Source organism: Musca autumnalis, unplaced genomic scaffold, assembly GCF_047663935.1.
Source record: "Musca autumnalis isolate F117 unplaced genomic scaffold, ASM4766393v1 scaffold_3, whole genome shotgun sequence".
In the NCBI taxonomy this organism is placed as follows: domain Eukaryota; kingdom Metazoa; phylum Arthropoda; class Insecta; order Diptera; family Muscidae; genus Musca; species Musca autumnalis.
Genome location: NW_027411866.1, coordinates 50,251,685 through 50,272,291, shown reverse-complemented (window position 1 = coordinate 50,272,291; position 20,607 = coordinate 50,251,685). Strand labels below are relative to the sequence as shown.

The 20,607-nt window shown below is 36.3% G+C and overlaps 1 long non-coding RNA gene across 1 annotated transcript; it reads right to left on the bottom strand.

Annotated features, from left to right (window-relative positions):
- Positions 1 to 3,441: 3,441 nt before the first annotated feature.
- LOC141397875 (uncharacterized) lies at positions 3,442 to 4,133 on the bottom strand. Its single transcript, XR_012411543.1, has 2 exons — positions 3,896 to 4,133; positions 3,442 to 3,828 (listed from the first exon to the last, which is right to left on the bottom strand). It is a non-coding gene; the product is annotated as an uncharacterized lncRNA (long non-coding RNA).
- Between the last annotated feature and the right edge of the window lie 16,474 nt (positions 4,134 to 20,607).

Here is a 20,607-nt window from a genome sequence, read left to right as displayed (position 1 = left end):
TAACCCGTTTTTTAGTACACGTAGTTCGCACAACGGATTGATACGTTCATTTGGTAATAATAGATGGTCTGTTCCAGAACTGAAAGAATCTAATAATTTTTACTATTTTTCCGATAACATTAAGGAAAAAGTGTTAATTATAGTACACATTGACAAGCAAAACTGACAGTCATCGAGGACTATTTCGTGAATATCAAAGCCTAACTTATAAATTTCTTTTGAAATCTCTAAATAATACCGTATGTATTGTATTTCAACAGTTTTTAGCTAAATAAAAGTTGTTATTTTCCGGAAAATTGTCCTAAAAGTAAGTTGACTGTCAGTTTTGAATGATAGTGTGTACTCCCCTTTATGGTAGTAAAAAATAGTAGATTCTTGCAGGTTCTGGAACAGAGCAAGAGCTTGCAAACTATCGATAGTGCCACTATCTTATGTCATGTTCACACGAGCGTTTCAATTACGATGTTCGCATGTCGAACGACGTACACGAATTAACCCGTTTCCACGACACCATTCGTAATTAACAGAAATATGGACAAAATTTCCTTCATTTTTGTTTCCTTGTTTTCACGAAAATTTGAACCGAAAACACATAAAATATACATTAAATGAATAGGAAAAGCAATAGACTTTTCATAAATTCTGAATAATTTTGTATTTTCAATATATTTTTATATGTTTCTATTTTCAAAATTTAGTTCAATTCAATTCAATTCAAAATTTATTGAGTCTTCATTTTAAAATCATACGAAGTTTGAATAAGTACAATATATAAAGACAACTTAAACCTATTATGTGTTGATTTAATAATACTTGTTGCAAATAATCAGTTTCAGACTTATGTTTGGTTTACATTCGGCGTCGTTTCGTGATTTCGAAGGCATTTCCTGATTTCGCGCGAAATCGAGCAAAATTTATCATGATTTCGCATACACAAATGAAATCATCTCATTTCGTGATTTCAGCGAAATCAACATCGAAATCACAGTACACATGATATACAACCCTGTTTTTGCCTAAAAAAGTACCAAAAGTTGCAACACTTTTCACGTATCACAATAAACAAGGTAGATGGTCAATTGCTGCCACAAAAAATTTTAGTATCAAAATTTTTAAACAATGTGAAAAAGATATTAAATTACTTTGTTACAATGCTATTTTTCATTGTTCCGGTACTTTTTTAATGGTAATGTTAGAAAAAAGAGCAAATTTTCAAAAACTGCTTCCCCATACAAATTTCTTTAAAAATACGGGAACGGAGAAATGACGGAAATTGCAAAAACTCCAGCATAAATGTCAAAATCAACGTATCAGCTATCATATTAGATGCCAATGAACATGCTTGCTGCTAGTTTCTACTAGGCCAAATTATATGGCAGAAAACAGGAGAAGAGGGTGTTATTCGGCGCCATATTTGTTTAAAGAGAAGTGCAATTCTTGCTAGATTTCGAAATACGGGAACGTATATTTAGCACTAAACGGGAAAACTACTGCAAGTACTAATATTGTGCAGTTTCTGAGCACAACTTTTATCTATCAAAATTTATTATTATGATATCTTAACGATAACATTTTTTTTTTTCATTTGTTAGTACTATACACAATTAATACCATATATAGATAATTTTAGGATAATTTTCCAAATAAAGTTGTAAAGTTCTATATTGTCGTATATTTTTTTATGATTAATTCAATTTAAAACAACTTGTTTTGAAAATTCATGTTCGATCAGCTGCGCATATGCACCTACCTTGATCATTGTGATATGTTTGAAATCAACAAAAAATTAGTGTAAACACTGGGGTGTATTTCAGGATTTCGTGAAATCCAGTGGATTTTGGAGCGCAAGTGTAAACTTGGCGTTATATAATAATTTGTGTAGCACATAATAAAATGTGTAAATATGTTTAAATCGAGCTTGCTCCCGGCCCTTTCATATCTTGAGAGCTTGTATCATTTTATTTTCTCTTAATACTAAACCTAACAATGTTTGTGTATACAGACTTTCAGTTATTTGTTTCCTTTTTGTTTCTGATTTTTTACGCGATTTTGAACTAATGGACAAGAAATGTGTGGAATTAAGAAGGAAACACAACCATCTTCCTTCTGCATCTGTATAAAATGTTTAGTTCATTAATTTTCATTCATCTTTTTCCTTTTTTCTAAAAATTTTTGTGTTTTCAACAAATTTTTCAATTTTGAATTTAAGCTGGGTACACTTTGTCAGTTTTGAATGACAGCTTTGTAGTTGCTTGCTAGTGTGGCCGTTCATTTTTGTCATTCATCATACAACCACAAAATATTTTGTGGTTGCTGGACGGTTGGACAGTTATCGATAATTCCAAAAAATCGTCATTCAAAACTGACAATGTGTACTGTACTTTAGACATGTCATAATTAATTTTTTCGATAAATTCTCTCATTTGTTAGGGATGGGACATACTTATTCGTCGTTCAGAGAGTATTTCTAATCGAACAACGTAGAAAAATCTTCGTTCGTTCAAAGAATTTTGTGTGGGAAAATAAGTAATTGTTACAATCCCTGCTCAGGCGGCGCTAGATTGAACCATCCGGCTTTGCTAGCAGTTCAGGGTCTGGTTCTCAACCGTCCAAACCTAACTCCACAGGGCGAACACAAATTTGATATGCTAACGAACAAACGATACAAATAAGAAAAACAAACATACAAACACTGCTTTGATAAGGGAGGATTGATGTTATTACTCCCGCATTTGCCCGCCCTTCCATGGTTTCCAAAAGTCCAATTCGCATTTCGTTGGAAACCCCACAAGACACACCCACTCACCTCATCACCTTTTAAAGGAGTCCCCCAATCACAAATAGATTAACACATATTATCTTTTTTTTCAACTAATCAAAACATGGAACATTTATTAATATAAAAAGTTGACTTAAAACTAAATCTTTTATTGATAGTCTGTCTAATATAAAAAAATGACAAGAAAATGGAATCTCTAACACCAGTAAATTATTTAAATATTAGATTAAATTTCATTAATAAGGTCCCTAGAGCGTATTCGGCGTTTTAATATTCGCCGCCTAATTATCAAAATATATATCCTAAGAGAGCTCACTTAAGAAAGTTCTAAGGCCAAATTGGCTCACTAATTTGCTTCCCAAACCACTCTAGAATCCTTGAAAAATCGTATAAAACTTTTAGAAAGAAAGAAACTGGTATTAAAAATCCTAACAATATTGAATTTACTTAGAATCTAGGACGAACACAAGGACATCACACATTAATACAAGATTGTTTTTTGTTGGTTTTTGGTATCAAATATTTGTTCATTTGTAAGACAATTAACCAAATGACCAATTTATCATTAATTTCAAATTTTATATTTAATTTAATTTTTTTTTTTAGTTAACGAATTTTCTTTCTTTTATTTAGTTGCAGATAACCGCCATGATTTTTACAGAAAAACACTCAAAAGTACGTGTTACCTCACTTTCCAGCTTGTTAAATTGGCAAAAATGGCGATACCTCTTTTCAGCACACAGGCATATATATAGTGTTCCAATGGTGTTATTTGGTGGCCTCAAAGTTGGCAGGAAGCCGAACCAACCAGCACACTAAAAACCTTCTCAGGCGGGAATTGGCTCTTTAAAATTTTATGGCCACACTCAAAAAGGCATCGGTTCAAATAACCGCACAAAAACTTGGTAATATGGTACTGGCAAAACGTTAGCACAACTGGCAAAAGCACTGGCCACAAACAGCAAAAAGGGTAATCAAAAAAAGACGCACTGGCCCCACTTCTGGGAATAGCTGAGGCCAGTGGAATTGGTGAATTTTTCCGGGAAAGTCTATAATAGAAAACCGTTGTTAAAAAAAACGGTCATTTATAGGCATGCATCCACTAGCATCACTTACTCTTATTTTTATTTCCACAAAATAAAGAAATACAAAATGCACACAACTGTCTTTTACTTTATTATCTTTGGGCAACACAATCGGTTTATGGCTTTAAAATTTGTATGTCATCACCCGCAACTTTAATGACGGTTACTGCACAAATAAAGGCTTCAATTTGCCGCTTTTGGCCTTTTATAGCTTCTCTATTTTCCTCCATTTTCCCTAATTTTGCAAGACATTTGGATTCCTATACATGAAAAATATATCCATACATTTAGTTTACAGATACATTGACGTTACTACCCTCACTAAACAACACTCTCAGCGCTGCTATTTATGGTAGTATGTATTGGCCCATTGAACAATAATTTTATTTTGAAATGGCAATGCCCTACATTTCCTTTCCTCAGTTCTATTGCGTTCACATCGTACCCCATACACAAGTTTCTCATACTGAAATAGAATTTTTTTTCTTTTTTTGAATGAAAGAAAAATTATTCAATCCTTACAGCTGGGAACTTGGCATGTAAACCATTGTTTAATATAAAAACGTCTTTATTAAAAAAAACTCAATAATTATTTTAAAGTCATGTTGCGCCGCCGCTATGTTGACTTTTACCGCCCGCTTCCTGACGTGCCCACGCAACATAATTTATTCGTAGTTATGAGTCGAACAACGAATAGAGAACGAACGACGTACCGTGGAACCGGGCTATTAACTAAAGCTGGGTACACATTTGGTGTGTTCGTTTACTCAACAATTCGTACAAATTTGTACAAGTTTAGTAACTTCTTGTAATCGACTAAAGTCTTTTGCATTGTACTGTAGAGTAAACGAACAATATCCAGTAACAATTTGTACACATTTTGAGTAAACGAACACACATATTGTCAGTTTTGAATGTCGATATTTCGCAATTATCGATAACTGTCAAACCGTCCAGCATAGAGCTGGCAAACCATCGATATTCCCAACATTAGACATTTTCGATATAATGTTTTTAAATATCGATTGCTATCGATATTATCGTTAAGCTGTCATAACCATTAATTTGGAAATGAAAATGGCGGAAATGTCAATGATTTTCTTGAAATTTTGCACAAGTAGTTCACAGAAATGTGAGGCAGAATAAACAATTGTTTTTATTTTATAAAAAATATAAAAAAATACATTTTACTTTATCGAAAATTGTGTACGTGTGACAACGGGCTTACTTTCTCACACACACATAACCGAAAAGTAGCGAAATTTCTATTTATTTCAATGAATTTCAGGTTAGGGGCTGTTATTCCGATAATATCGATAGGTAAAACTATCTATCGATATTGAATTTTTAAATAACAATCGATATTATCGATAGTGCCATCGATTTTTTGCCAGCTCTAGTCCAGCAACCACAAAATATTTTGTGGTTGCATGATAGAGCTGGCAAACCATCGATATTCCCAACATTAGATATTTTCGATATAATATTTTAAAATATCGATTGCTATTGATATTATCGTTAAGTTGTACCATTAACGTGGAGATGAAAATGGCGGAAATGTCAATGCTTTTCTTGACAGTTTGCAAAAGTAGTTCACAGAAATGTAAAGGAGAATAAACAATTGCTTTTATTTTATAAAAATATTAAAAAATGAATTTTACTTTTCCGAAAAATGTGTACGTGTTACTACGGACTTACTTTCTCACATACACTAAGCGAAAAACAGCGAAATTTCTACTTATTTCAATGAATTTTAAGTACGGTACACATTGTCAGTTTTGAATGTCGATATTTCGCAGTTATCGATAACTGTCCAACCGTCCAGCAACAACAACATATTTTGTGGTTGCATGATGAATGACAATAATAAACGGCCACACTAGCAAGCAACAACAAAACTGTCATTCAAAACTGACAATGTGTACCCAGCTTTAGGTTGCGGATTTTTGTTCCGATAATATCGATAGGCAAAACTATCTATCGATATTTAATTTTTAAAAAAATAATCGATTTTATCGATAGTGCCATCGATTTTTTGCCAGCTCTATTGCACAATGAATGACAAAAATGAACGGCCACAGTAGCAATCAACAAAGCTGTCATTCCAAACTGACAGCTGACCCAGCTTTAAGACCTCGACACATAAAGGCCCCAACTCATTTATCAGTCTGTGCCGTCAGTCCGATGAACCCTTTCTGTATGTGTGATTTCTACGTTTTTTGTGTTCCTACACGAACATTATTTTCTGTTTTTCAAAATTGTTTATTGACAATTTGAAAATAAACACTATTCACCCAGACTGATGGGGGTTCATTTTGAAATCAAAACTATTTTGATTTTCATCAGTCTTGAAAAAGTCACACATACATTCTCAAAATTTCAAAAATTTACACATACTACCATAAATGCTGGCAGTCAGACTGACTAATGAGTGGGGGCCTTACCAAAGGATTACACATGCAAGTAACTTGCAGACAGTTGTGTATACATATTATAGTCGAAACTTCAATTTTTTTCGAACTGACACTTGCATGCGTAAACGTTCGGTAAAAAATTGAAGTTGCTTTCAAAGCACTTACATTGATTACTGACAAGGAAATTTTGTCGGCAGTGAGGTTGTTAGTTGGTGTGCCAGTGAATATGTGTGAGTGTATTGGTATTTTTCGAACTGCCACTTGCATGTGTAAACGGGGGGTTAAGAAGCATGGCATTCTTTCTTATACTTGGTTTACATTTGCGAAATCCATTCGATTTCAACTGTCAAATCCATAGGTTTAACGTCAAATGAAATCCAATGGATTTCAGATGAGATTTCATTTGACGTTTGAGCTATGGAATTTGCAGTTGAAATCGAGTGGGTTTCGTAAATGTAAACTTAGCATTACCCTGCGTTTACAAATGACAGTATTGACAAGACAACAGCAAAAATAAACAAAGCTTTAAAGGCCAGAACAGAATCAATCGTTGTTGTTGTAACAGTGTTTGTTATTATAGCTCTGTTCCAAAACTAAAAAGTTTTTACAATTTTTACCACTTTTACACATTTTGCGTTCCCGTACGCAAAATTTATATGAAAATCGTTTACGACTTTTACAACTTTTACCACTTTATAAAGTACGGGAACAGGCCAATAATAAGCATGGCATTCTTTCTTACCCTGCGTTTACAAATGACAATATTGGCAGGACAACAGCAAAAATAAACAAAGCTTTAAAGGCCAGAACGGAATCAATCGTTGTTGTTGTTGTAGCAGTGTTTGTTATTATGTTTGTATGTTCGTTCTTCTGTTCAATCTGGCTGGTGGGTCTATCTTCAGTTCCAGGAAAGTGACTGCTTCGACGGGATGTGGCGGTATGGCTGGGCAGTTGAAAAGGTGTTTTGTGTCGTGCGGGCCACATACTGGGCAGATGTCTTGAACGGCGCGGTCGATTTCCGCCCAATAAGAATTTAGGCGACTGCAATATCCCGAGCGTAGTTGAGCCAAAACTACTCTCGTTTGTCGTGGCAGCTGACCCTCCTCAGCTGCAATAGATGGGGGATGTATTTCGAGGACTTTATTCACACTATAATTGCTTAAGGCCTTGGCAACTGCATACATGTGAATACTATTTAAACCTGCTCGATACGCTTGTTGATCTAGGGGTTCTCTCCTGTATTGTTGGACTTCTCCCTCTAGAGCATGGATAACCTTCCTGATCTGCCTGTATGTGCCGGGCCTACCCACAAGATGGTTATTGGGATGGCTCACACGGTAACATCCAAGCAGGTACTGCAACGAAAGCATCTCATTGTGTTGCTTTACTGGAAGAATCTTTGCCTCCTCATGTAGATGGTCCACTGAAGATTTGAGGAGGCACCCTGTTGCTGTTCTCAGGGCGGCATTCTGGCAAGTTTGAATCTTTTTCCAATCCGTATCACATAATCTCGGGGACCAGAATGGCGCCGCATAGCTTACCACAGACCGACCTATCGCGTTATATGTGGTCAACAAGGTTTGGGACTTGAGGATCTTGTTCCTACTTTTCAGTTTGTCGCAGATAGCTGTGGCATGCGCGCACGACGTGAAAGTAGTGTCGAATGTGACCCTTAAAATGTTGGGGCAGTTTGTGGTCGGAATTCAAACTGCGCTGTCCATGTGGTGAACAGAGTGGATGTTGATTTTGTGGCGGAAATCTGCATATTCCTCGAATGGAAAAAGGTGGCAAGATCGGTTAAATAGTTGTTCAGTCTCTCACATATGTCATCAGGATAGGTACCCGACGCCAGGATTGTGCAATCATCCGCATACGTTACGATCTCGCGTCCACACATATAATTGACTATCCAACGTTTTAAGTTTGGCCGGAGGGTTGTCTGCTCAATGTCCTCAAACAGCGTGGAGTGCCTGACTGTATCAAAGGCTTTTGATAAGTCAGGCGCCACCATCACTGTTCTATCGCACGGCCGTCTCTGGTTAAGTCCTTGACAAATATGTGTGGTAATGGCGTGCAGAGCAGTTGTCGTGCTGTGCTGCTTACGGAATCCATGCTGATGATCGGCAACTTGATAGCTATTTCTGATACTGGGGAGGACTAAGGCCTCATGGGTCTTTGCTACGGGCGACAAAAGCGAAATCGGCCTGTACGATTCACTTTTGCTGGCATCCTTGCCGGGCTTCCGTAGTGGGACCACCCTGCCCATTTTCCAGACAATGAGGGTGGATAGCGACAAGTTGAGAACTTTAGTGAGATACTCCCCTCCCGGCTCATCCAGCTGCTTCAGCATTACCATGGAGATTCCAACGCTTTGGATGATTTAGCGTTCCTGATGGCATTGGCAACATCATCCATTGTAAACTGTGGTGGTTTCTCCTCGGCAGGAAGAGACCTGATGCGACGTAATACTCTTCTCTTCGCCCTGTCACTCTCGGGGTGCTCGACAAGCTGTCGATTGAAATAACTTGCGCACGTAACGTGGTCAAACGTGACTGAGGTCCTATCTTCCCTTCTTCCAGGGTTCGAGAGTGACTTAACCGTTGCCCACAATTCACCTATACCGGCTCCAATATTGCAACTCTTCAGATGATTTAACCACTTTTTCCGCTTATGCTCGCCGACCAGCCTGTTAACTTCCAGTGTCAGCTCCCTGACTCTGGGGTCATTGGGGTTGGTTCGGCGAAGCTCATCACGCTCATTTGCTGATACCGTCGCCTCTGCTGGGAAGCTTGGTCTTAATTCGGGTATTCGACCAGCAGGGATATGGCGAGGGGCTGCAGCAGTGATGATGTCTCGAACCGTCCTTTCCGCTACCCGAACATCAGAAGGATTGGGCAGTTCTCTGAAGCGGTGGTTGGTGAACTCTCTGAAACCCCGCCAATCAGCTTTGTTATGATTGACGAATGTGCTGCGTTCAAAAGTAATGAAATCGGGTGGTCTGCTAATGGAGACAATTATGGGAAGATGGTCTGATCCAAGGGAAATGACGGGTTGCCAGGTAACGTCATTTGTCAGACCAGGTGACACGATGAGCTGTGACACTCTCCTCTAATTCTGGTAGGGGCGTCCTCATTGACCGTGCAAAACGTAGAGCTGTCAATCTGCTCAACCAGCGCTGTACCTCTCTGGTCGTTTCCGAGGGTCGAATGCCACATCTCATGATGCGCATTAAAGTCCCCCAGCACCAGACGATTATGACCTTCCAAAAGCGGGCTAATGTTAGGCACGTAATCTGAGATACAGCTATTTCTCGGCGGGATGTATACGTTCATCAACTCTATCTCGGCAGTTCCACACCTGACTGCTACCCACATACATTCCATGTACGGGTCATTAGAGACATACTCAAGCGAGATAGGTCTGTATTGGGCAGACTGGTGCAATAGGAATGCCAGAACATTGTAACCATCACAATGCTCTAAGCTGTGGTTGTTGTTCAGCTTGGTTTCCTGCACCGCCGCGACCTTAATGTTCTTCCGACTCATGAAATCTACTATTTCCTCGATCTTACTTCGGAGTCCATTGCAATTAAATTGCAAAAAGGATGCATTCTCTGGGATTGGGACAACAACGGCTGGTGTTAAAGGCTGCGTGTGCGGTTGTTGTCGAGGGGACTGCGGGGGAGTTTCGTAGTCAGACGACGAGGGAGTTTCGTAATCCGACGACGACTCACCGGGGACGGTGTTCACGCAGCATGCAGCAACATAGTCCCTGTCGTAGTCCTTCACGTAGACAGGTCCAGAGCAACCCCTTAGATGCACCCACATCTATTGCATCTCACCGAAGGTTGGATGTGGGTGAAAATGCGGGTGTGACAGACTGAACACAGATATATTGGTCCTGGGTTTTCCTCCGTCCCGGCACGGACCAAAAGAATTCGGAGCAGGCATTCCGGGATATGCTGATCCCAAGACAGAAAAACGAAACAAATACAAACATATGTACACTGAGGTGGCAGCCGCTGGCCGCAACGATGATTTTGTGTTGTTCCGGGTCAATCCGGTACGAAAGAACCCGCTGCCTCTCCTTTGGGAGGCTCTGGCATTCCTTTATAATTTGACATTTGGGAAGCAAGCAACGATTGATTCTTTTTCTACCTTTATAGTTTTAACTATGATTTTTTATACCCTCAGCCTTTAGGCTAGGGAGGGTATATACACTTTGATACGATGAAAATGTGGCTCATCGAAATAATGGTTTTAGACCCCAAGTATGTTTGGACGAAATGTGTTTCAGATAATTTGGAGTCGATCTAGCCATGTCCGTCCGTCTGTCTGTCTGTCCTGCTGGCTGGAGCGCACGATAACTCTCGAACGGATGAACCGATTCGGTTCAAATTTCGGATTTCGTAATATTTTGCCCAAACTTAGTTTAAGTTCGAAGATGGGCTATATCGGTCCAGTCCTTCCGGTACCTCCCCCACAAAAGTTCGAAAATGTTCGGAAAATTTGTGCGCACGATAACTATTGAGAGGGGTAACCGATTTGGTTCATAATTTGCCCATCGTGAAATATGTACCAGACTTAGATGTGGTTCCAATATGGACTCAATCGGTCCACTCCTTCTGGTACCTTCCACACAAAATTTCGGATAAGTTCAGTTTAGGACCTGCTCTCGAATCGGTTTGATTTTTGTTTTACGAACTTGTATTCCCCACCCCCTACACGACGGTAAAAGTCTCATCAGGGGCACGTCCATACTTCCTGAGAAAATAGCCTGAAAGTTGCAAAAAACCCCTATGACATCGTGTGAGGTGTTAACTCTCGAACGGATCTGCCGATTCGGTCCAAAATTTAGCCTTAGTAAAATTTTGTCCAAACAAATATTTTGTCAAAACTTCTGCTCCTTAATCTAATCATCATTTTTGTCGGTTTATACGTCTACAATTTTTAAAATACATACGTTTTTTGGGAAAAAAATAGTTTCAATATATCATTGAGCTAATATGAATTGGGGTGCACTCATTGATATGAGAGAAGTCTCCCCTTGTCCCATATGGGGTGTTTGTGTTTGTGGAACAATTATAGTTTCAATATACACAGGCTGATGGTATATCTCTGTCGGCCAAGCCAACTGATACTTTTTTACTTGTTTTTTTTTTAATTTTTAGGTTGATTTTTTTCTACATATAGTTTGAAACATAATAATTTTATATACATTAGTAATTTAAATAATTTCATTAGCAATTTGAATTATGTTAACTTTGAATGCGCATTATTTCGTTTAAAGTGTGATTTTTCCAATTTCTCCTAAAAATAGCAAAAACGTTTAAAAAATAGAATAATTTATAGCTTCGTTCCCGTACTTTTTAATGGTAAAACTCGTATAAGAGAGAACTGCAAATAATTTGTTCTCACACACAAGTTTTTTGAAATAGTTCGGGAACGGAAAAATGGAAAATACGTCAAAAAACTGGAACAAATGTCAAAGTCGGCGTATCAGCCAATCAGACGCCGGCAACCATGTTACTACCATGTTACTCGCCCAAATTTGTCGTGTAAAAAGTTTTTAAAGAGAGCGTCATTCAGCGCCATTTTTGTTTAAAGACAAGTGAACATTTTACAACTTTTTTGTGTACGGGAACGCTTTTTCGAGTAAAATGTGTAAAAGTCGTAAAAATTGTAAAAACTTTATGTACTTCTTATGTACTTTTCATTTTGAAATGACGTGCATCTTCTTTAAAATTCCGTCATTCTACCGAATTCGTCACTAAAATTTTTGTGTCGATAACTTTGACTTACAGAATAGCACTTTCGGTTCGTTCTCCAATTAATCCAAGTGCATCTGATTTGCTTCATTATCCTAAAGGTTTTTTATGTTCATAGTTCAGTCTACGACATGGACTCCACCCCATTAAAAAATTCCGTCTCGTGAATTACCGCAAAAATGTTCGCAATTTAAGTTTTTATTTCCTTGTTTTATAACAAATTCTTAGAAATGTATACACTCTCTCTTATTTTTAGTATAGATCTCTAAAGCAACTGCTTATAAATTGTATCCAACAGAGTGCATTTTTCATAACACCCTGTGGACTGCATCTAAGGATGTTGTGAAATCATAACTCCACATGCACAACTTCCAAAATGTTTTGATGGGTAGTTATGACGATTCTCTGCATTGTGGAGACGCATAAAGGCCTGCGTACATAAGCTGCCTTGCCTGCTTACCTTGCTTATGCTTGGTTTACATTTACGAAATCCACTCGATTTCAACTGTCAAATCCATAGGTTAAACGTCAAATGAAATCCAGATGAGATTTCATTTGACGTTTGAGCTATGGAATTGACAGCTGAAATCGAGTGGATTTCGTAAATGTAAACTTAGCATTACTTCTGATAAAAGAATAAAAAAGAAAAGGGCAACCCAGTTCGAAATTTCCTCGGCCTTCTTTATTCTTATATTTTTATTATGTCAAAAATGAAGCAGAAAGTCTATATTTACATTAGGCAATTTTCCTTGCGGCAATTGTCAGTTTGTGGGTGAGAGAGGGTGTTGAGAGGCAAAGGGTTACCATATACCTCACCTCTCTCTCCAACAAACTGACAATTGCCGCAAGGAAAATTGCCTAATGTAAATATGGACAAAAGCAAGGCAATCAGGCAGAGCAGCTTATGTACGCAGGCCTTAACAGTGGGAGTAGTTAATTTGGTTTGCATATGCGGCTACGAGAATGTTTCTGTTGAATTCGCATTTAAACAAATTCGTCCCTCACATTTATTCTTGAGCTCGAGTCGTCATAAAATTGGGGAAGAGTTCTTTGGTTCAATGGAAAGAACTAAAGGCCTGCGTACATAAGCTGCTCTGCCTGATTGCCGTGCTTTCCTGCTTCATTTTTGACATAAAAAAATAAAAGAATAAAGAAGGCCGAGGAAATTTCGAACCGGGTTGCCCCTTTCTGTTTTATTCTTTTATCAGAAGTAAGCAAGATAAGCAGGCAAGGCAGCTTATGTACGCAGGCCTTAATAGAACTGATAACTCTAAGTGGCGTTGGAGGAAACTAGTATTCTCTGCCCTTCCCTAAAGTAAATCAATTCTAACTACAGCCACTTTAAAAACTTGTTGTTTTTAAAATTTGAAAACAACAAATCTGTGATTCAGCTGGGCTTACTTTAAAAATAAAAAGTAAACAAACATCACAACAAAACTGCCAAAGTGAATCTAAAATCTATTATGTTGTCAAAAGTTGCCGATACGCCAACTTTGACATTTGTTCCAGTTTTTTGACGTATTTTTCATTTTTCCGTTCCCGAACTATTTCAAAAAACTTGTGTCGGGTTAACCCACTTCATGAGGATTTATAGTGCGGTTACACTACAGTTTTTTGCCGGGTTAACCCACTTTATGAGGATTTATTGCTTAATCTGGTCAAATCTGACCAGATTTTCCATACAAAAATTAAATCCTCTCACGACTGGGTTTATTTTAAATCCGGCACAAATCCACCAAAAATACAGTGTTGTATTCTGTATTTGTGCAAAATAATCCAACTCTACTCAAAAAGTACCAAAAGTTGCAACTGTTTTTGCAACAGAGTTTGTCGTGTTTTACACGTTTACGATTGGTCGCATGAGATTTTATGGAGTTAATAAATCTAAAGTTATTTGAAAATCATAAAATTATGATTTTTCAAAATAGTCTGGCTTAATCCCTTTTGTTGTTTTAAAATTTAAAACAACAAGTTTATTAGTGGAGAAGGTTTGGCATTGTTCGCCAAGGGGTAAGGCAAGGAAGACTAGTTTCGATCCACGCCACTGGATCTCATCAGTTCCCTTTGTTTCTTGTTTGTGGATATTCTCCACCGAAGTTATTTTTCAATAACTTCTTCAACAAGGAAATTTTTATACCCAAACATCAATCGTCAGCTCGAAGTATAAACGTAAACAAAGAAAACCCTTCAATGAGAAGTTTTTCTTTGGTAACCTAACACAACTCCGACGAAAGTGTTTACTAATAAACTTGTTGTTTTAAATTTTAAAACAACAAAAGGGATTAAGCCAGACTATTTTGAAAAATCAAAATTGTAACAGCTATCCCAACTAAATAAACGCCACCAATGTTCTATTTGAGAAACACTGGCACGGTTTTGTGTGTTGTTGGTATATAAGCTACCAAACAGCATTTGGGTATGTGCATTTGTTGAAAAATCAACGACACATACGAGTGGAAGAAGGTTTGCTTTGTTTCGTAAACACTTTCGTCGGAGTTGTGTTAGGTTACCAAAGAAAAACTTCTCATTGAAGGGTTTTCTTTGTTTACGTTTATACTTCGAGCTGACGATTGATGTTTGGGTATAAAAAGTTCCTTGTTGAAGAAGTTATTGAAAAATAACTTCGGTGGAGAATATCCACAAACAAGAAACAAAGGGAACTGATGAGATCCAGTGGCGTGGATCGAAACTAGTCTTCCTTGCCTTACCCCTTGGCGAACAATGCCAAACCTTCTCCACTAATAAACTTGTTGTTTTAAATTTTAAAACAACAAAAGGGATTAAGCCAGACTATTTTGAAAAATCAAAATTGTAACAGCTATCCCAACTAAATAAACGCCACCAATGTTCTATTTGAGAAACACTGGCACGGTTTTGTGTGTTGTTGGTATATAAGCTACCAAACAGCATTTGGGTATGAGCATTTGTTGAAAAATCAACGACACATACGAGTGGAAGAAGGTTTGCTTTGTTTCGTAAACACTTTCGTCGGAGTTGTGTTAGGTTACCAAAGAAAAACTTCTCATTGAAGGGTTTTCTTTGTTTACGTTTATACTTCGAGCTGACGATTGATGTTTGGGTATAAAAAGTTCCTTGTTGAAGAAGTTATTGAAAAATAACTTCGGTGGAGAATATCCACAAACAAGAAACAAAGGGAACTGATGAGATCCAGTGGCGTGGATCGAAACTAGTCTTCCTTGCCTTACCCCTTGGCGAACAATGCCAAACCTTCTCCACTAATAAACTTGTTGTTTTAAATTTTAAAACAACAAAAGGGATTAAGCCAGACTATTTTGAAAAATCAAAATTGTAACAGCTATCCCAACTAAATAAACGCCACCAATGTTCTATTTGAGAAACACTGGCACGGTTTTGTGTGTTGTTGGTATATAAGCTACCAAACAGCATTTGGGTATGTGCATTTGTTGAAAAATCAACGACACATACGAGTGGAAGAAGGTTTGCTTTGTTTCGTAAACACTTTCGTCGGAGTTGTGTTAGGTTACCAAAGAAAAACTTCTCATTGAAGGGTTTTCTTTGTTTACGTTTATACTTCGAGCTGACGATTGATGTTTGGGTATAAAAAGTTCCTTGTTGAAGAAGTTATTGAAAAATAACTTCGGTGGAGAATATCCACAAACAAGAAACAAAGGGAACTGATGAGATACAGTGGCGTGGATCGAAACTAGTCTTCCTTGCCTTACCCCTTGGCGAACAATGCCAAACCTTCTCCACTAATAAACTTGTTGTTTTAAATTTTAAAACAACAAAAGGGATTAAGCCAGACTATTTTGAAAAATCAAAATTGTAACAGCTATCCCAACTAAATAAACGCCACCAATGTTCAATCATAAAATTATTTATTTTTTTTACATTAGACACTTTTTTAACAAAAAGTACCCTTGATACCATGATACAAAAATATATCCCTGTATATAAAATATACCAATATGAGCAAAGAGGGGACGATATCGCATACGAGAAATTGCAAAAGTGTAAAACACGACTTTATTAGTTATTTTGTATGTATACGTAAACAAACATCAGCTGACAGTTTATATCCTCGAAAAGCTAAGTGTAACCAGCAAAGATTAACCCACTGGATCTATTAAACCCAGTGGGTTAACCTTCAATAGTGTAACCGGGGTATTATTGCTTAATCTGACCAGATTTGCCATACAAAAATTAAATTCTCTCACGACTGGGTTTATTTAAAATCCGGCACAAATCCACCAAAAATACAGTGTTGTATTCGGTATTTGTGCAAAAAATCCAACTCTACTCAAAAAGTACCAAAAGTTGCAACAGAGTTTCTCGTGTTTTACACGTTTACGATTGGTCGCATGAGATTTTAAAGAGTTAATAAATCTAATACCCTAGACAGACGGCAGCGTTAATTTGCATTAACTGTCTTAATTCAAATTAATTCGTGCATTATCCACATTCTTAATGCACAAAATCAAAGGAAATTTAAACTGAATTTTGGTTTTTCAATATGGCAATGCTGTAAAAGAGAGCCCATATTCATGTAGTGCCTTGTACACACGCTGCGACTTTTGATGCATGCATCACCATTTTCGTACTTGTAGGGTTGCATTCTTTCGTAATATTGTAAGAAGTGTAATTTTTGTAACAAACATGTACGATTTTACATACATGTTATGATTGTTGAATGCATGTAGGTATAAATTGTTAAACCAAAATTATTGAAACAGGTAAAAATATCTATATATAAAAATGGTGTAAAAAATGTATAGTAATTCATAAAATGAGAACGGCTAGGCCGATTTCTGTAAATTTTTTTTTGTCAGTTATTCATATTTTCGAGGTGAAGGTCTTTACGGAAGAAAATTTTGGAAAATCTCTCTGGAAAAGTCGAAAAATTGGAAAAATCGAAAATTGAGTTTTTGTATGAAATTTCATTCCTTAATAGCGAGACGAAGTTCGCCGGGTCCGCTAGTTTGTTAATATTTCTCGACAAATTTAAATAACAGAATTTTTGGAAAAAACATTGTTAGGTAAAAATGTATTTTCCAACATTCGGGTTATTCCATTCTTCGAGATACAGGTAAGTCGATGGTCAGACTAGCACGATTTCAACATGGCGACGTCAAGTTTATAGGCGAGGGGTATGAAGTAGTGAAACCCATGTACATGGTTTTCTGTGTTTGTTATGTTGCCTCTTCTTGTTTTTCGTTGCAAGATTTTTCTTCCATTTTCTTTCATTTTTATTTTCTCAAGCAAACGTTAACAACAAAACAAACATAAAAAGATTTAATAAAAACATTTAATTAGTCGATGGTCAGACTAGCAAGGTTTCTTGAAACCAATTTCGGTAAAGTTTCTTTTCAAGTTTCGTTAGTGTCCACACACGTTAACTTGAAATTTAAGATTTTTGCGTGTCCTCTTTATTTTACCATTCGCGTTTGTTGTGTTTCTCATACCAATAAAAACAAAAAAAGACATAAATAAACCAAAAAAACAACATAAAATAATTAACATTAATAATTAAATTAATATTAATAGTTAAATTTTCACTATTTCATTAATTAAATGTTTTTATTAAATCTTTTTATGTTTGTTTTGTTGTTAACGTTTGCTTGAGAAAATAAAAATGAAAGAAAATGGAAGAAATAATCTTGCAACGAAAAACAAGAAGAGGCAACATAACAAACACAGAAAACCATGTACATGGGTTTCACTACTTCATATCCCTAGCCTAGTCCCGGTTCACACTAGAGTGATTTCATTGAAAAAATTGCATGAAATTATGCGTCTCTAGATCGACTTCCATAGTAGAGTAAAATCATAAAATTGCTGTAGTGGGGAATTCGATTTAAGAACGCCTAATTTCATGAAATTTTTTAATGAAATTCACGATAGTGTGGACCGGGACCTATAAACTTGACGTCGCCATGTTAAAATCGTGCTAGTCCGACCATCGACTTAATGAAATAGTGAAAATTTAACTATAAATATTAATTTAATTATTAATGTTAATTATTTTATGTTGTTTTTTTGGTTTATTTATGTCTTTTTTTGTTTTTATTGGTATGAGAAACACAACAAACGCGAATGGTAAAATAAAGAGGACACGCAAAAATCTTAAATTACACGTTAACATGTGTGGACACTAACGAAACTTGAAAAGAAACTTTACCGAAATTGGTTTCAAGAAAGCTTGCTAGTCTGACCATCGACTAATAAAACTCCGACAATATGGGTGTTCACACAATTATAATTATTGAAATATTTTTACGAAATGTTGGGCAACAAATTGAGCAACGAACGGCGTCAATATTAATTTTGATGTTTTAAAAACACATTTGGAATACAAGCAATTCAGTTTCAACTATTGCTAAGTTTACATTTACGAAATACACTCGATTTCAACTGTCAATTCCATAGCTTAAACGTCAAATGAAATCTCATCTGGATTTCATTTGACGTTTAACCTATGGAATTGACAGTTGAAATCGAGTGTATTTCGTAAATGTAAACTAAGCATATGAAGGCAATAAAAAACTAACAACATACTTATCAAATAAAGGTACATTTATTTTTATTACATTCTTTTAAATCCATGATGTACATTAAATAATTTTAACATTCCCCAGCAAAAAGTTTGCATCAGCGGATGCAGTTGTAGTGATTCAAGTGTACAGTACATTTGCCGTTGGAGTACATCTTTTCCTATGAATTCACTTATGAATTTTACAAGAGAGCGCGCAGCTACGATGCACTCCATTTTGCTTCCACAGCACACAGCTAGGATGCACTCCGTTTTCGATCCAAATCACAACTTTTTATGTAGTATTTTGGATTGAATTTAAAGGCACTCTTCGGATTGTGTTTTTAATCAATCCGAAGATGCAGTAAAAATGCAAGCCATTGCGAAATATCCCAGAATAAATAAAATGCATTTATTTTTTGTGCAAAACAAGAATACAAAGAACTTTATTATATAAACATAAATTAAAAAATGTTTTCATTAAATTCAATCACAACTGAGTGTATATACTTCCTCAGTTCACCATTTAATCCAAGCGCAACTGATTTTGCTTCGTCATCCTAAAGGGCTTTTATGTTGCCTTCCCATCATTAGCTCAGCTTTCGGCGTGGACTCCACTCCATTAAAAATTTCTGTCTCGTAAATTACCACAAAAATGTTCGCAACTTTAGTTTGTATTTTATAACAAATTCTTCGAAAGGTATTCACACTTGTTTCCCTTTTGTAGAAGTTATGTTGGCAGCGACAGGTAGGAATCAACCAACCGTTTTTGTTTCGGGTAGGGATCAACCAGCAGTTTTTGTTTGGTAGGGATCTCTAAAGCAATTGCTTATAAAATGTATCGAACGGAGTGCATTTTTCATAACTCTGTTGGACTACATCGAATGATGTTTTGAAATCATAACTGCAATTGCACAACTTCCAATTTTTTTGCTGGGTCTAAATGGTATTAATAAATTAAATGATTAGTCATGAAATTTTACATTTTGATTTTCATTCCCTCCATCACTACTACTATTTTTTGCAACAACGCTAAAAAAATGGTGATGCATGCATCAAAAGTCGCAGTGAGTGTACAAGGCCTAGGAGAGAGAGCATATTCATGCTCTGAGACACAATTTGCATTGAAATTAAATTGTTTTTTGTCAAATTTCCATGTTTAAGAAAATAAAAAAGGAAAACAAATCAGAAATTTTCGCGTTTCGAATAGACTAGCAGCTAATCGTTTTTCGTGCCTCCTATCAAATCTATTTTTAAAATTTTTATTTTCACAAGCATTTCAATACCCACCACACCAATTCTATCGAAAATAATATCTTCTTCAAATGTTGTTCAAATGACTCAAAAATATCGCGAATTAATTTAATTTATTTTTACATTATTGTGGTGAAAAGGTCAATGGTGGAAAGTATATTTGTTTCGCATATTTTGGCGAACTTTTGTAAAACTTTATGAAATGGTCTGCTGGGTACAAACAAACAACACAAACAGCTGTTCATAAATGCAGAAACTATCGTCTGTCAGGGTGAAAAATTAATTCAAATTAGGACATTTTTAATGCAAATTAACCCTGCCGTCTGTCTAGGGTATAAAGTTATTTGAAAATAATATAATTATTTATTTTTTTGCATTATATACTTTTTTTAACAAAAAGTACGCTTGATACCATGATACAAAAATGTATCCCTGTGCGTAAAATATACCAATATGAGCAAAGAGGGGACGATATCTCATACTAGAAATTGTAGTACTATGTTTACATTTACGAAATCCACTCTATTTCATCTGTCAATTCCTTTGTGTATACGTCAAATGAAAACTCATCTGAAATCGATTGGATTTCATTTGACATTTGAGCAATGGAATTGACAGTTGAAATCGAGTGGATTTCGTAAATGTAAACATAGTATAAAAGTGTAAAATACGACTTTGTTAGTTATTTTGTATGTATACGTAAACAAACATCAGCTGACAGTTTATATCCTCGAAAAGCTAAGTGTAACCAGCAAAGATTAACCCACTGGATCTATTAAACCCAGTGGGTTAACCTT